Raw genomic sequence first — 15,436 nt, forward strand, 5'->3', positions numbered from 1 at the left:
CCACACTGGTGTTTTTAGCGAGCTAGCTCAAGCCCTGCTAGTGTGAGTCTGTTTACCTGGGCTGGGAGGCTTGCGCCCAGTTGTAGCATAGACATACCTGTAGTGATGCTTCAGAACAGTAGAGTTGGCAGTAATTGCTCAGGACTTTTGATTTGGCTGCTTATAAATGTAGGGTGAATATGCAAAATTTGGATCTAAGTTGGGATTTCAAAGACTCAGAGGGTTTAGGGGGGAAATTGTATCAAAAGGTTTTGGTTTAAGACCCGTCTCTATCATTACACATGTAAAAAACAATTTGAAGACTATGAGCCAGATTCACCACTGCATCACTCCAGCTTTGCCGACATAAAACTAGAGTTACAAAGTAATGAATGAGGCCCAAAGAAACTGCCCCAAACTCTGGCCTTACCCAAAAATCTTAAGCACACCCAAATATTCTAAATAAGTTATCCTCTTAATCACTGCATTTTGTGTCTTTGTATGTACTCCCAAATCTCTTTACCCCTTTCCTTGCTCTCCCACCATACAATCTCAATCCCTTTGGCCAGGATCTACTGGCTCCTGATGAAGGAGAAACCACCAAATACCCAGGGATCATGTGATGCATTTAGAAGAAAAACCCTGTATTTAAACTACTCCCAGCAAGATCCTGTGAACAAAGAACTTAGGCCATATTCTTCCCTCAGACGCACTGGTATAAATCCAGAGAAGCCCCACTGACTTTAGAATTACCTCGGTGTAGCTAAGAGCACAATTTAGTCTATTGGGTCTAGATGAATTTACATCTGAATGATTTATAAGGTGACCCGTGCTACTGCTCGTCAGTACAAAATGACATATGAAGTGAAGCAGAGAAAGGATCTACAGCACACTGTTAAGTAATAAAGCACCTAATACTTGCACACACCTCCAATAATTCCTTTGTCTGGGTACATTCTTCACATTGTAGTCTGACTCATACATATCCTGTGGAGAATATGAAACTGAAGTAAGGAATGTCATGCATTCCGGAGGAAGTGTTTATCTTACTCTCACTTCTTGTTTCTTCATCAGATAGGAAATTCTTCTGAATTTCCAAGGTCCCATCTACCTCCATAAAAGAGCTAACAGGTTTTGTTGGAATAAACAGCACTTTTATTGCACTGGCTGCATTTTTATTCTTGATGTCATTGTCTTTGTTTTCCTATTTTTGATCTTAACTTGCTTGTATTTAAGTTGCCCTCATCTGTTTTTTAAACTCTCACTGATAACTGCAAATACTTCCCAGGTGTAGAGCCTACAATCACAAGTAGTCAGTGCTCATGGTAGTAAGTAATAGGTGTCTGGAAGATTAGGCCTTTATAGATCACACTCCATAGCTGTCTTTCCTCTTTGCAACTGATCTTTATAGATCAGGGGTAGGCAACCTATGGCATGTGTGCCGAAGGCAGCATGCAAGCTGATTTGCAGTGGCTTGCAAATCCGGGAGGCTCTGCATTTTAATTTAATTTTAAATGAAGCTTCTTAAACGTTTAAAAAACCTTATTTACTTTATATACACAACAATAGTTTAGTTATATATTATAGACTTATAGAAAGAGACCTTCTAAAAACATTAAAATGTGTTACTGGCACGCAAAACCTTAAATCCAGAGTGAATAAATGAAGACTCGGCACAGCACTTCTGAAAGGTTGCTGACCCCTGTTATAGACCCTATTTAAAGCAGTATATTCTTTACTAGGCCTGCATTGCACTATTGGTATCAGTACAGGAAGGACCAGTGCCTGGATACAGCAGGGTTTAAGACACTGGTGTTCTTCCATTCTTGGAGGAAAAGCAAAGAGAACCCTGGTATTGTAATTGTGTTGTAGCAATAGTTCACTTCTTGGGAACATACTGTGATTCATTGCAGAACATTTGCTTTAGAAGTTGCAAAACGGTATTTAATACAGAATGATGCAGAAACCATTCATACGGTATTCTTTTGACTTCTTTTACTGCGTAAAGGGCTTCAGATAGAAAATAATGAATATTGCACAATAACTTCAATGAGAGGGAAGACCCTACTCTGTAACAACAACAGACACATGGCAGATGCATTGGAGACTAAACAAAAGGACATTTTGGATGGATTCCTCTAAGACAAAATATTACAGAAGTAGTAACTGTGTTAATCCTAACCAAGAGAAGAAAAGGAGAGTGGGACTAACAGAAATAACAAGAGCAAGCATCTAAGAATCCAGCAGTGAAGGGGAGAATTATTTTAGTTAGCTAGTTCCTATGAAGGACAACATAATAATGTGCTCTGTTAGGTACGGGCCCTTTGGAGATGCATACATTCTAGTGTACAAATTAACCCCTTATCCCCACCTTTTTAAGATGGCGTGAAAGATCACATTTACAAATGATTTAAGATCTGGAAGGAGTGTGTCTTTCCCCTCTGCAAAACGTACCTGGCTTCTCTCTAGTCTCATTCTTTCTTACTATACTCTGCTCACTCATTCCAGAGTGGACTGCATTACTACTTAAAACGCCATTAAAGTGGTTGTCATCTTGTTGACAAGATACTGTAGCTTTTAGGCATCCACCTTGTTCACCTAAATCTCAGCTTTTATTTAAAGAGAAAAGTATGCGTTTGTATAAAAACGTACAAGTAAAAGTACAAAAGTGGGAAGCAATGGTGTGGTCATGTCTGCCTGAGTCTGCAGAAGGCCTGAAACAATAGCTCTGTGAGGGGGAGTCTTCCCTTTAATCTCAGTGAGGTGTTAGCTCTGATATCCAATAAAGACAATTTAAATGTCAATGTTTTTAACGATTTCACTGCTGTTAAGCATAGAAGAAAGAAGACAGACATTCTTATTATGGGGATTTGTGCAATCTACTGGGAGCGGTTGCTCATTCTGGTGCCTAGAATGGATGATGCTGGGAAAGTGTTACCATTCCCCCCTGCCTCCCTTTTCCAGTGAGGCGGGTATGGAAACCAGCGCTCCTCACAGGGCTACAGAATTTTCTATGGGGGATTGGAAGGCTCCTCTCATCCACCAGCCACTCAAATGCAGTAGTGGCAGCAGCTAGGGCCTTCCCCTCCCTCTGCTGGTCGCCTGAAGATGGGAGGCCCCCAAAGAGGTGGCAGAAGTCACCTTTCCTCTCGACAGTGGCAGGAGCAGAGGCAGAGCCCCAAGAATGGCCGCACTTCCAGAGCGGTTAGGGGCCAGTCTGCTGTGGTGGTGGGTGTGGGGCCAGGCAGTTTCCTTCCAGGCATGAGCGGCTGCTGGATTGATTACACCTCACTCATGTTTTCAAGCATTTTCTTGACAACTATGAGGGCTAAAAGCATTTTCTCTTTAAAACTGAGATTCTGATGTCATCACATGACTGGGAAACATGCCTATTATGCCTATGCCTTAATCCAGTGGTTGTCATCCAGGGTATTCGTACCCCTGGGGGGGTGCAGAGGTCTTCCAGGGGTACATCAACTCATCTAGGTATTTGCCTAGTTTTACAACAGGCTACATTTAAAAAAAAAAAAAGACTAACAGGGTCCAAAAAAGAACTCGATACACCTCTACCCCGAAATAATGCGACCCAATATAACATGAATTTGGATATAACGCAGTAAAGCAGCGCTCGGGGGGGGGGGGGGGGAGGTCTTCGTGCTCCGGTGAATCAAAGCAAGTTCGATATAACGCGGTTTCACCTATAACGCGCTAAGATTTTTTGGCTCCTGAGGACAGCGTTATATCGGGGTAGAGGTGTACATTCATGGAGGATAGGTCCGTCAATGGCTATTCGCCACGATGGGCAGGGATGGTGTCCCTAGCTTCTGTTTGCCAGAAGTTGGGAATGGGCGATAGGGGATGGATCACTTGATGATTCCCTGTTCTGTTCATTCCCTCTGGGGCACCTGGCATGGGCCACTGTCAGACGACAAGATACTGGGCTAGATGAACCTTTGGTCTGACCCAGCATGGCCGTTCTTATTTTCTTATGTAAAGCACTAGCGAAGTCAGTACAAACTAAAATATCATGCAGACAATGACTTGTTTATACTGCTCTATATACTATACAATGAATTGTAAGTACAATATTTATCTTCCAATTGATTTATTTTATAATGATATGGTAAAAGTGAGAAAGTAAGCAATTTTCCAGTAACTGTGGGGCTGTGACACTTTTGTATTTTTATGTCTGATTTTGTAAGCAACTAGTTTTTAAGTGATGTGAAACTTGGGGTACACAAGACAAATCAGATTCCTGAAAGGGGTACAGTAGTCTGGAAAGGTTGAGAACCACTGCTGGCTTAATCTGCCCCTGCCTATAGCTATTCAAACCCTACCGAGGGAGAACCAAAGCTAGAACAGCCAGCACACCATGCAAAATCATGTTTTGAACATATGCACAATTCTACGACAAGCAGTGTCTGAGTTTGGAGCCTTAGCTAAGTGGAGCTTGGGTAAAGCTTGGGAGAGTGCCAGTATTCCCCTCTACCTTCCCCCCATGAAATTCCTGCTACATCTAGATCTGCAGGCTGAAAAAAAAAATTAAATCTCATTTCATAGAAGACGCATAAGCAGTAAATAGACCTCTGCTGTACACTCTAAACCATCCCCATATAAAACAAGAAGTCTAATGGCCTTCAGATGCAGCAAAAATACACTGATATCTTTTGGAAAAAAAGAGACAGGTCATTTCATCTAATTTGTGCATCAGACCCCGAGTTGGAAAGATCTTTTTAAAATTGCCTTATGTACCAAGATTGTAGCAGTCACGAAGCGAGTCTGTAGGAGTCTGGCTTTCTGCCCAGGAGCACTTGCATGACCAGTTATACTAGCAGCCAGGCATTTCCTGCATGCCTAGTTTTTCTGGGAATTCTCTCCAGCCTATAGAGGGTAATATTCACTGCACATTCTCTCAGCCCTTAGTCATGCTTTCCTTATATTGAAGTCATTCACATGGCCTAAAATGCCTTTTCTGTAGTGTTTTACAGCATGTCCTCAGCCAAACTGAGGTAATGGGTAAGCTAAATAACCCTAACTGTAAAACAGCAATACACGTGAAAGAGAAATGTTGACGAGTTTAAGCGATACTTTAAACATGTCTGGCATCCTTTAAAACAGTGTTGTGTTAGCTATCTAATGATAATAGACCCCAGTGCATTCAGACAGGCCCTTGTGCAGAGCCCCAGTGATTTCAGGCTTCCGTTCATGTAGAGTTCATTACAGGAGTGTCACAACAGTCAGCAGAAATGTTGCACCTAAAGTGCCTTAACATCCCAAGGACCCCACAGACACACACAGTATACAGTGAATACGTGTACTAAACAGGTAGGAGAGCTGGCCAAAACGTCATCAAGCCAGATGTGTTAGTCAAAAGCCTGAACACATTTCAGGTTTTTTTTTCTTTTTTGACAAAAGCCCCAAAACCTGAAAAATAAATTTAGAAATTTTTGTTTTCTCTCTCACACACTCACAGAGCAAAGCCAAGAGTTAGGAAATGCCAGAATTAAGGTTACTCATCCAACTCTAAATCAGCCCCCGTGGACTCCCACAGAACGCATGCGTAGAATATACACATATACATTCATATCACATAGGAAAGTCTGTGGCAGAGGAGAAATAGAACTGGCTCTTCTGGGTCCCAGTTCAGCATCTTCAACACAAGAGACCATCTTTTCTCTTCCTGCAACCCTGTTCATCCCATGCATTAAATGAGGAAGGAACCCTGTTCAAGTGATAATGTAATTAAATATTGCATCATAATGCATATGGAGAAGGGGTTGAATTAAGGTTGCCAGTGTAACATTAATTCTGGCATTTCCTAACTTTTCAGTGCTTGATTTTGCAGCATCACTATTCTTTAAATATAAGGTCTTTTTGTATGTAATTTTAGTTTTTGGTTTGTTTTTTTCTAAAAAGAAGAATGAGAAACGGATGTTCCATCATGTGGAATGATACTGATCTCCACAGGGATCATCAGGAGGAATCCACAAAACAGACCTATCACTTGTGCTAAAGGAGTAACTGGCAACAGCAGCTAGCTGCTATCCTCTATGTAGACCAGAGGTGGGCAAACTACGGCCCGCGGGACCGTCCTGCCCAGTCCCTGAGCTCCCAGCCAGGGAGGCTAACCCCCCCTCTCCCACAGCCTCAGTTCATCATGCCACCAGCGCTCTGGCCTGCTGCTCCTGGGGGGCAGTGAGCTGGTGTGTCTGGCTCCAGCCAGGCAGCGAGCTTCTGCTGCTCTGAGCAGCATGGTAAGGGGGCGGGGAGGGTTGGATAAGGGGCAGAGGGTTTCAGGGGGCAGTCAGGGGACAGGGAGCGACTGGATGTGGCAGAGGTTCTGGGAGGTAGTGGTCAGGGGACAGGGAACATGGGAGGTTGGATAGGCATGGGAGTCCTGGCGGGGCCTGTCAGGAAGTGGGGGTGTGGATAGGGGTCGGGGCAGTCAGGGGACAGGGAACAGGGGGGGTTGGATGGGGATGGGGTCCCGGGGGGTGGTTAGGGGCAGGGAGTCCCAGCAGGGGGTGGTCAAGGGACAAGGAGCGGGGGGGGGGGGGTTGGATGGGTCAGGGGTTTTGAGGGGGGTGGGAGGGAGCGGATGGGGGTGGGGGTCAGGCTGTTTAGGGAGGCACAGCCTTCCCTACCTGGCCCTCCACACAGTTTCACAACCCCGATGTGGCCCTCAGGCCAAAAAGTTTGCCCACCCCGATGTAGACTGACTGCTAGAACGGATGTTTGCTATACAGTAGCAGGATGTTAGGAATCAGGATCTCTGGGTTCTTCTTTTCCTACCCTTGAACGGAGGGTGGTCTAGGGGTACATACAGCACAGCCATGCACACAGATTTAGCATATTTGTTATACACTGCAGTGTAGGAAAATGGCTAATGGGTTTATCATATTAGAAACCTGGGTTCTATTCACAGCTCTGCCAAAAGTGATGTTGGTTAACACCTCTGGGGGAAAGGATACTTGCCTTCCTTCTAACATAGGGCCTGAGGCCTTGTACTCAATAATAAGATGCCCCCATACTAATAAACAACAGAAACTGGTCAGGGGAAGAGCCAAGTCTAGAACTCCTTATCTCCTCCTTGGTCCCAGCCTAACTTCCCTTGGTCTAGGTCAAAGGGTATTTTGCAGTTGCTGCTTTGTCTGCGTATTGTCTGGAGCTCTCTTTCTGACTCTGTGTGTCCGAAAGCATGCGCAGTGCAGAGAGAATGGTGAGAAACTTTAGTAGTAGGCCTCTCACAAGCTCCTCAGAGCATCTGGAAATGGTGATTTTCAGAGTCTTATACCTTGACCAAATTTGGATGGATTTTCATGGAACAGCAGATGGCACTTCCCTGTCCCCAGAATCATTCTCTTACCAAATTTCAAGTTTCTGATCTAAAGCCTGGAGGTATCAGAACTCTTCAAAGATTCTGTAGGACAATATTTCAGATGGGATGGCAAAAATATGTAACACCTTGGGAATATCTAAATTGTTTTCACTGAAAGTTTCAAAAGGAATTCAAACCGAGGCAGAGAGCAAGCATGGAAAATTTCCATCCAAACCATTAAAGTTTGGCAACTGATAAGAGAAGATCATAATGGAAAAATATTGAGTAACTTTAACTATATATGTCACGATGAACTCGGTCTCTGATGATGAAAATTACATCATTCTTGGGGTAGATGGTAACTAACAGCCAGAGATGTAGCAAGCTCAGCGTTAGGCAACAATGTCCAGGCTGGCTTGTTTGTGGAGCTATGACCCTGCTTGAAGTGAAGAACCAGTTACATTAACTTGGAGGCTTCAGCAGACCTATAAACCTCTCACATGGTTAAACCATGAGAAGGGGGAAAAGACTCATGGCCAGTGAATTATGATAGGTGGGCGGAAGACGAGGAAGAAAAGGGAAGAGGAAAATTGTGGCCATCGCCATCCTGGAAACAGTATTTTTATGAAAAGCACTAATGGATCTTTATGTCCAGACAGATTAGAAGACCTTGGTTTTTAAGGTTTGATCTAAAAGGCTGCTACCTCCCTTCACCTCAGTGTCAGATTTCATAGTACTCCATTAAATGTACCTCCAGACAACTAGCAGAGATTTGAACATGTGATTCCAAGGAGCCTAGATATTAAAAAAAACAAACGATGCCTAGATTTCCAAGCCATATCCCAGTAGAGGACATACTTGTAAGACTGTTTCATTGTGGATGACTGCTTTACAGAAGTAATATTACTTATACCCATAAACCTAGTGAAGCAATAAATGAGAAGGGAAGAAAAAGTTACTCGTTCTCCGAGCTGTGCATAGGCAATTGATTGGTTGGATTTGACCCGCTTCAAACAAAGCTAGCTACTGCGTTGTCCTCCACTGTACCAATCTCCACCAGTACAGTGCTAGTATGGACAGGAATGGCAAGCTAGCTCCAAAAGCCATTTTTCTCTAGGACTCCAGTGTCCAACGAAATAGCGGAGATAGGCTCCACTTGAAGTAACAAGCAGTGCTGTGAAAAATCATGGGAATTAAGGTTCAGTACAAGGAGGTTTGGGACAATGAGAGTAGGCTTGGTGCATGGAGGAAACAGGGTCTTTTCCATGATAAGCTGCACCGAATCCTTGGTACTTGCCCTTCCACATCGATCAAAGTCCTAGTGAATAGCACAGAGGCTCTTTGAAATGCAGTGGTGAAGAATAAGGTGAAGAACAGCAGTGCCACATACCAGGCAGGAAAAGGATGAGGTGCGGGACCAGGAAAAAACAGAGACCTTGCCTGGATTTCATGATGTTCCGAGAGTCCCAGGATTCAGACATAGCACTAAACATTACGGCCAGGCTGTTTCAACAGGAGGAAGATGTGGTACCCTCATATGGCATAAATTGTAGTAGAAATTCTCATTAGATGTTGAGACACCTCTTGGAGATTTGGAATAAAATACTAAAACCTTTCCAAGACACTGATAAGAACCCATGTGGGCAGTGCCTATTGTAGTTTGGACCTCACAAAAGAATAATTCTTGGATAAACTTGGTGTATTACAGACAAAGTAGTCGAACCAAAATGGTGGGTAATATACCAAGCATCTAATGTAGACAAGACCACAGTGAGATTGCCAAATACCAAACCACCATCTCCTACACTTGGTGTTCTTAAATCTAGGCTTTTTTTTTTAATTCCTACTGCATCCCTTCAGTCACGTATTCCACGTTGCCTCGTTTTTAAAGAAGTCTCCCCTCCTGTTCATTCCATTACTAAATGTTTCCTAACTCAGGAAAGCCTTTACATCCTCACAGATTTAATTGGCAACATCTGATGCTCATTAGCACTGCTTCAAAGCACACCTGTGCTGCTTTACCTCCTTTAAACAACCTTGTACTAAGGTCACACTGATGTGACGCCATCAGCATTATAAAGGGGCTGATGCAGAAGGCAAGTACCTCTTGAGGAAGGGAAAAGGAAATGACTTAGATTTGCTGTTGTTTTTAATAAAGGAATCTAGACGATGAACATCCTGTCTTTTGGAACAGGAACTCACGAAGAGAAGGGAAGCTGATGCCCCGAAAAATAAAGGAAAGCAAAGGAGCAGAAAAACAACAAAACAAAGTTCCTATTTACGGAAAGTAAGCTGACAGTTCCCTCAATCGTTGCAGCCTCTGTCTTTACTCCTCTAGGCTGACAGGATCCCTGTTGGTCACAAGTACATATTTAAAGGGGTCCCATACTTACCTTGTCTAGGACTTTAAAAAATAAAAAGTCTTGCTGTTCCCAGTCATTCTACAGGTTAATTAGTATATCGAAGTGTATGTCCTCATGAAGACTAGATTCTACAGCAATTGGTACCTTATAATCCATAAAATCTATAGACAGGGCTGGCTTTAGGATGTGCAGGGCCCGATTCGAAAGAGCTGCCACCAAAGACAGCGGCAGCGATTTAGCTGCTGCCAAAGATAACAGTAGCAATTGGGCAGCAGCTCAATCGGTTGCCGCTGTTTTCGGCGGCACTTCGGCAGAGGGTCCTTCCTCAGCAGCAGTTGTCTTCTGTGGCCTTACTTTGCGGGGGCCCTCTTCCGGACACTGCGGGACGCTCTGAGGCGCGGGGCCCGAGTCACGGGAATCGGGGGAATCAGCCTGAAGCCGGCCCTGTCTATAGACAAATACAACTAAGTAAATTCAGTCACATACACTAAGTTTAATACAACAGATATTTCAAAGACATGTCTCTCGATTTTAAAGAGGTTCTAAATATTGTACTGTCTTAAAAAAAAAATCACCAGTAGTTAAGTAGTGTTCATTCTGGTACACAATGAGAGCCAAACCCTATGAGATGCCGAGTGCTCACACTTCCCAAAGCAGTGGGACACTAAAAGGAGTTGAAGATGCACAGTACCTTGTAAGATCAGGCCCAGAGTCAATAACTATAAGCTAAAGGAAAGTCTTCAAGAAATATCAGGCTGAATTCACAAATTTTTTATCAGCAAGGTTTAGAACAGCAGATGTCTCATGGAACTATTTTTTTTCAAAGTTGTATTTAGAAGCAGTTTGTCTGTTGTTCTCTCTGTTTCACTAAGCTCATTCTTCATTGCTACATTTACACAAAAGTCAGCATTCATCTGCACTTGCAGCTTATTCCCTACCTGAAGTCATCCTCTTTGGGCTGTTAATATTTGTAATCATTTCCACAGCAACTCACTGCAATATCATAAATAGAGAATTATGACTTCATGTGGGGAATAAGAAGAGGCATAAGTGATTCATGCTAAAGGAATAAGAGGCCCTGTTTTATTTTTTAAAACGCAAAAGTCTTTATTACTAAAAAACGAGAGACTAGAACGACAGTATTTGTAGATTTTTATCTAAATAAATTGTTCTTAATATTTTCCAGGAGGTATCTGCCAGTCTAGCAGAATACAGAAGTATTAAGTTGCCACTTGGGGGCCCTGTTCTGCAGGCACTTACATAACTCATAGCTAGGAATTTCTTAGTATTTACACAATTAAGTGTAACTCTGCTATGGTGGTTGATAACAGTATTCTGCTTTTTAATAATGGCACATTACAGAAGCCCTAGCAGCTACACAGGAGATGTGCACCTAATACAAACCATAAGAACCAGGACAATTTTGTCAATGTTATAACAATTTACTCCAAAGTCTCTGAAAGCACTACTCTGAAATCTTGGCTTTGTAGCCTCTCTTGACCTGTACCAGAACTGTGCACTGAGCTGCTTTTGTAATAGCACTCTTCAGCAGGAGTTCAGATGATGAATGATCAATCCCACTCCCATGTACCAGTGAAGTTATAGAATGGGAGAGTCGAGACTCAGACAAGCCAAAGATGTTATGAGCATCTTGTATTTAGGAAGGAAAGGATACTTCCAGAGTTCTTACTATTCCACTACTACATATTCTAATACATTCAGATTCTAGGTTATATTCCTGGCTACCAAGAATTAGTTTGGAAGCACAGAGGTCAGTTGTTCCACATTCCTTCTGAGTCCCTGTAGGGAAGAAACAGTTACAAGCTCAACTACATTAAATCGTTGGCGGTCTCATCATTGCAACCGTTTTGCAATCCCAGCAAGACCTCATCATGGAGGCAATATGACAGCTCTTTACACTGGTAGTTGATTTCATAAGAGAATGGATGGAGTGTGAAAACTTAATACAGCGAGCAGAACCCCAGACTGCCAGCACAAGGCATTGGACACTGCTCCAGAAGGAGAAGTGGGTCAAGTGGCTTGACATCAGTGTTTGCTTTACCAGTCTTAAGATAACAAACCTTGCCCACGCGGAGTGTCTATTTTGGATCGGACTCAGTTCACCGAGTGGTGGCATGACGCAGTACCAGGAGCTTGACGTAAATGACTTGAGAATGATACCTTTTACTAACTCTATGTAGACTTTGGCCTGAAGCTACAGAGTCTATGCAGAGGGCAGCCTAAATCCCGGTGGACAGGAACATCACTATTGGCTTGTGGAGGTTGCCAAAAAATACAGTAGGACCATTTGCTGGCATATGTTTGACATTGCCAAGGCTGTGGTTAGGAGCTCTGTGTGTAGCAATGAAGTCGTAAGGAACTGCCAACAGGTGTCCAAAAAGAGAGATGAAAGGGCTTGAACACAAGTGAGTTTCCCTCTCCCACTGGAACTCCACCAATAAAACTCACTTAGTCAGTCTCTGCCCATCACAGAAAGCACAGAAGTATGTCATGTGGGAAGGCTGCTATTTCACTGTGTTGCTGTTCTACAAAGTTATGGATCCTCTAAGCCACTGGTTCTCAACCTGGGGGTCCGCAGACCATGTCTAAAGGGTCCATGAAACACTTAAGACTGAAACCCCCCCAACCCCTTACCATGCCGCTCAGAGCAGCATGTCTGACAGCCACGCCACCCGGCCGGAGCCGGACACGCTGCTGCGCTGCCCTGCAGGAGCGCGCATCCCTGCCACCCAGAGTGCTGCCTGCGAGGGAGGGGAAACAGCAGGGGTGGGGCTCGGGTAGCCTCCCCGGCCAGGAGCTCGGGGGCCAGGGAGGATGGTCGTTTGCCCACCTCTGTCCTAAAGCCTGTACAGCCATTTCATAGTTCACATGCAGCACTACACACAGGCAGCACTATGATTATGATAAATTATAGTATGCTATACTCAAGTGGTTTAATTAATTAATTTTTAAGAGTTGCCAAAATACATGTTTTACAATACAAAAACCAGAAAAAGATACTGTCCCTCCAACCAGATTGTTGCTAGAGGTATATAGTATCCAGTATGACATGGCAGCATAGCACAGATCAACAGGTCACTTTCCAACTAACAAAAAATAAGCCACTTTATTTGCTAACCTTTACATCCTTAACTCAAATAAAACCAGATGCACTGCCAGAGATGCTCAAACACAGCTCAAATATTTTGCTTTTGTTTTAGGATAAATTATAATGTCTATTATGGTTTCCTATATGTATTATAAATTAGGCACTCCAGTTAAATATACCTCTGGCGTAGCTGGGAATGGAACCCAGGTCTCCAATCTGACTAGGTTTGGTGGAATTCCATTTTTAATTTCAATGGACAATATTGATGTTTATTTTTAAGACTTTTTCTACTTTTATTAATTTGAATTCTCAGTTGTGAGGAGTAACAATTATTTAATGATAGATTTTGAGATTCAAAATGGTAAAGACTTATAACTGTTAAAACACAAATTGCCAATGTCATATCAAAATATACAAAGTTAATATTCTTAAATCAGACTAATAAGCTCAAGCTGTATTTTTTCTTATTTTTCCTAACTGTAAATTTCTATTATTGATGGAAATATTTTTAGTCAGTTTGTGTGGGTACAGTGAAAGAGATTTACCAACATTTACTGATGAAAATCTAATCCTTCTAAGCCTAATTATGACAGACTCAAGTTTCATCCATTTAGTTACACTGGCTTTCAGAATGAGCATGTCAATCCATGCAGGTGGCTAGTTGCAGTCTTTACTACTACAGTAAAGTACGCTCTCCTTCAGAGACTGCACTCAAACCCAGGAATCCTGACTCCTAATATTCCAAGATGTTGACAAAATGTGTTTCATATCCCTTGCTAATCACTGGTCCATACAGGATAAGTCTACTACTGCTACCTGTTGGTAGATGTCTGTATTGTGGATCTGAAAGTTCTAGGGCCAGATCCAACTGATGACTCAAAGGGAGTCAACATGTTTCCATAGGATAGTTCTGGTTTTTCAGTATGTTAATTAAAAATCCAGGAATCCACATTAAAAACACCCTTACATTAAGGGAATGTTCAAGTTTGAAAGTCAGGCAACTCGCAAGTTAAGAAATTCCGGAAGTAAGATTTCTCTGGAATCTTAATTTGGCTTCCTTGTGCATAAGGATGATGATACACTATCACCGACTACTTGTTCTACAGGAACACTGTCTCATCCAGTGGACAGGCTGGACAGTGAAGGAGACAGAGGGTTGTAAGATGAAGATGTTGTGTTTTAAAGCACAGGGCTGGAACCCAGGAAGCTTGCATTCTGCTTCCGAGTATGACACAGACCACCTATACTGTTATGATGCACAAGGGGACAGAACCCTTCCGTGCCTGATTTTGTAAACTTAACTTTCTTTTAACAGTTTTTTTAATGTAACAATATAGCATCCTGGAAAGGCTAGACTGAACTCAGATGTTCTGGTTTCAAAATTACTAAATTTATTATTTATGAACAATACATGACTTGAATAAATAATACCCGATTTGTTAGTTGCAAGCACCAGGACCAATTCATTCAGTACTTTAGGCTAAAAAATTTTTTACAGAAAGACTCTTGGTGCAGAGCTTGGTGATAAACTTCCAGACATTCTGCTAAAATAAAATAAAATAAAACAAAACAAACTTCTTAGGCTTTTTGAAAGAGTTTGATGGATATTTACTTAGATATGGGCAGGTCTTTATATTATTCTATTTTGTATTCTTATTTATGGGATAGGTGCTCAGGGTATACTTGTTTTTGTTTTAAAATAAATGTGGTGAAATAAATCCACATTTAAGCAGCTAACAAAGGGCCTGATCCTAAAATGTGCTCACTGCTTCTGTGAGGTGCTGAGCACCCTCAGCTTCCAATGGCACTTTCATGGGAAATTACCTTCCAGGGCCTTATCCAAAGCCCATTGAATAAGTGGAAAGTCTTCATTTATTCCAATTAACTTTGGGTCCACACACAGCACCCTGCAGGACTAGCTTCAAAGGCGGCCTGGTTTTCAGATGTGCGGAGAACTCATGACTCCTACTGAAGTCAACAGGAGCTGCAGTTCCCATTGAAGTAAAGCTTGGAATTGGGCCCTCAAAACCTCAGAGGGATTCAGCACCTTTCAGGATAGTATCCTTAATTCAGGTGTCTCTAAGAGGACCTAGTTGCCTAACTTCAGGATCTAGGTTTTAAAACTTTTGCCTTAGTTCAACTTAAGTTTGTGGCAATGATTATTTAAGTTGCACACACTTAACATTTTGTCCTACGAAACACTGGGTTTTCTTATCAGTAATACCTGTATGGATTTCTTTATGTCCCAATCCTTTAGGAGTATACTCTAACCTCGATTCATGGTGTGTAGTTATATGTGCACGTGCCTCATTAGTACTGATCCTCATACAGAGATGTATATACTTCTAAATCTCTAATACCAAAAAACACCATGCAAACCAACATGGTCAACAATTTTAAAAAAAAGCTATTTTTCAGTATTTTTTTTTTTAAATGTTAGGTTAACTTGCTAGTACCCTCTAAAAAGCTTGAAAATGCATCATCGTTTCTTATTACTAATACTCTGCATTTTGCTGTATCTGAACTGCTGGTAATATTTACATGGCTGGTGCTTTACAACCTCAATTTATTTATCATCTTATCCACAAATATATTTTGGCTTCAATAGCTAAATTGATGCACTGCAGTATGATTAGCAGAGCTGTGCAAATGGCTTTAATCAAACTG

At 42.3% G+C, this 15,436-nt stretch overlaps 1 protein-coding gene across 2 annotated transcripts in view; it reads right to left on the reverse strand.

The window, feature by feature from the left end:
* The window catches only part of DDAH1 (dimethylarginine dimethylaminohydrolase 1), a 92,100-nt gene that overhangs the window by 6,048 nt on the left and 70,616 nt on the right, over positions 1 to 15,436 (reverse strand). The gene's annotated exons all lie outside the window — the stretch shown is intronic.

Source organism: Mauremys mutica, chromosome 8, assembly GCF_020497125.1.
Source record: "Mauremys mutica isolate MM-2020 ecotype Southern chromosome 8, ASM2049712v1, whole genome shotgun sequence".
NCBI classification, from domain to species: Eukaryota; Metazoa; Chordata; order Testudines; family Geoemydidae; genus Mauremys; species Mauremys mutica.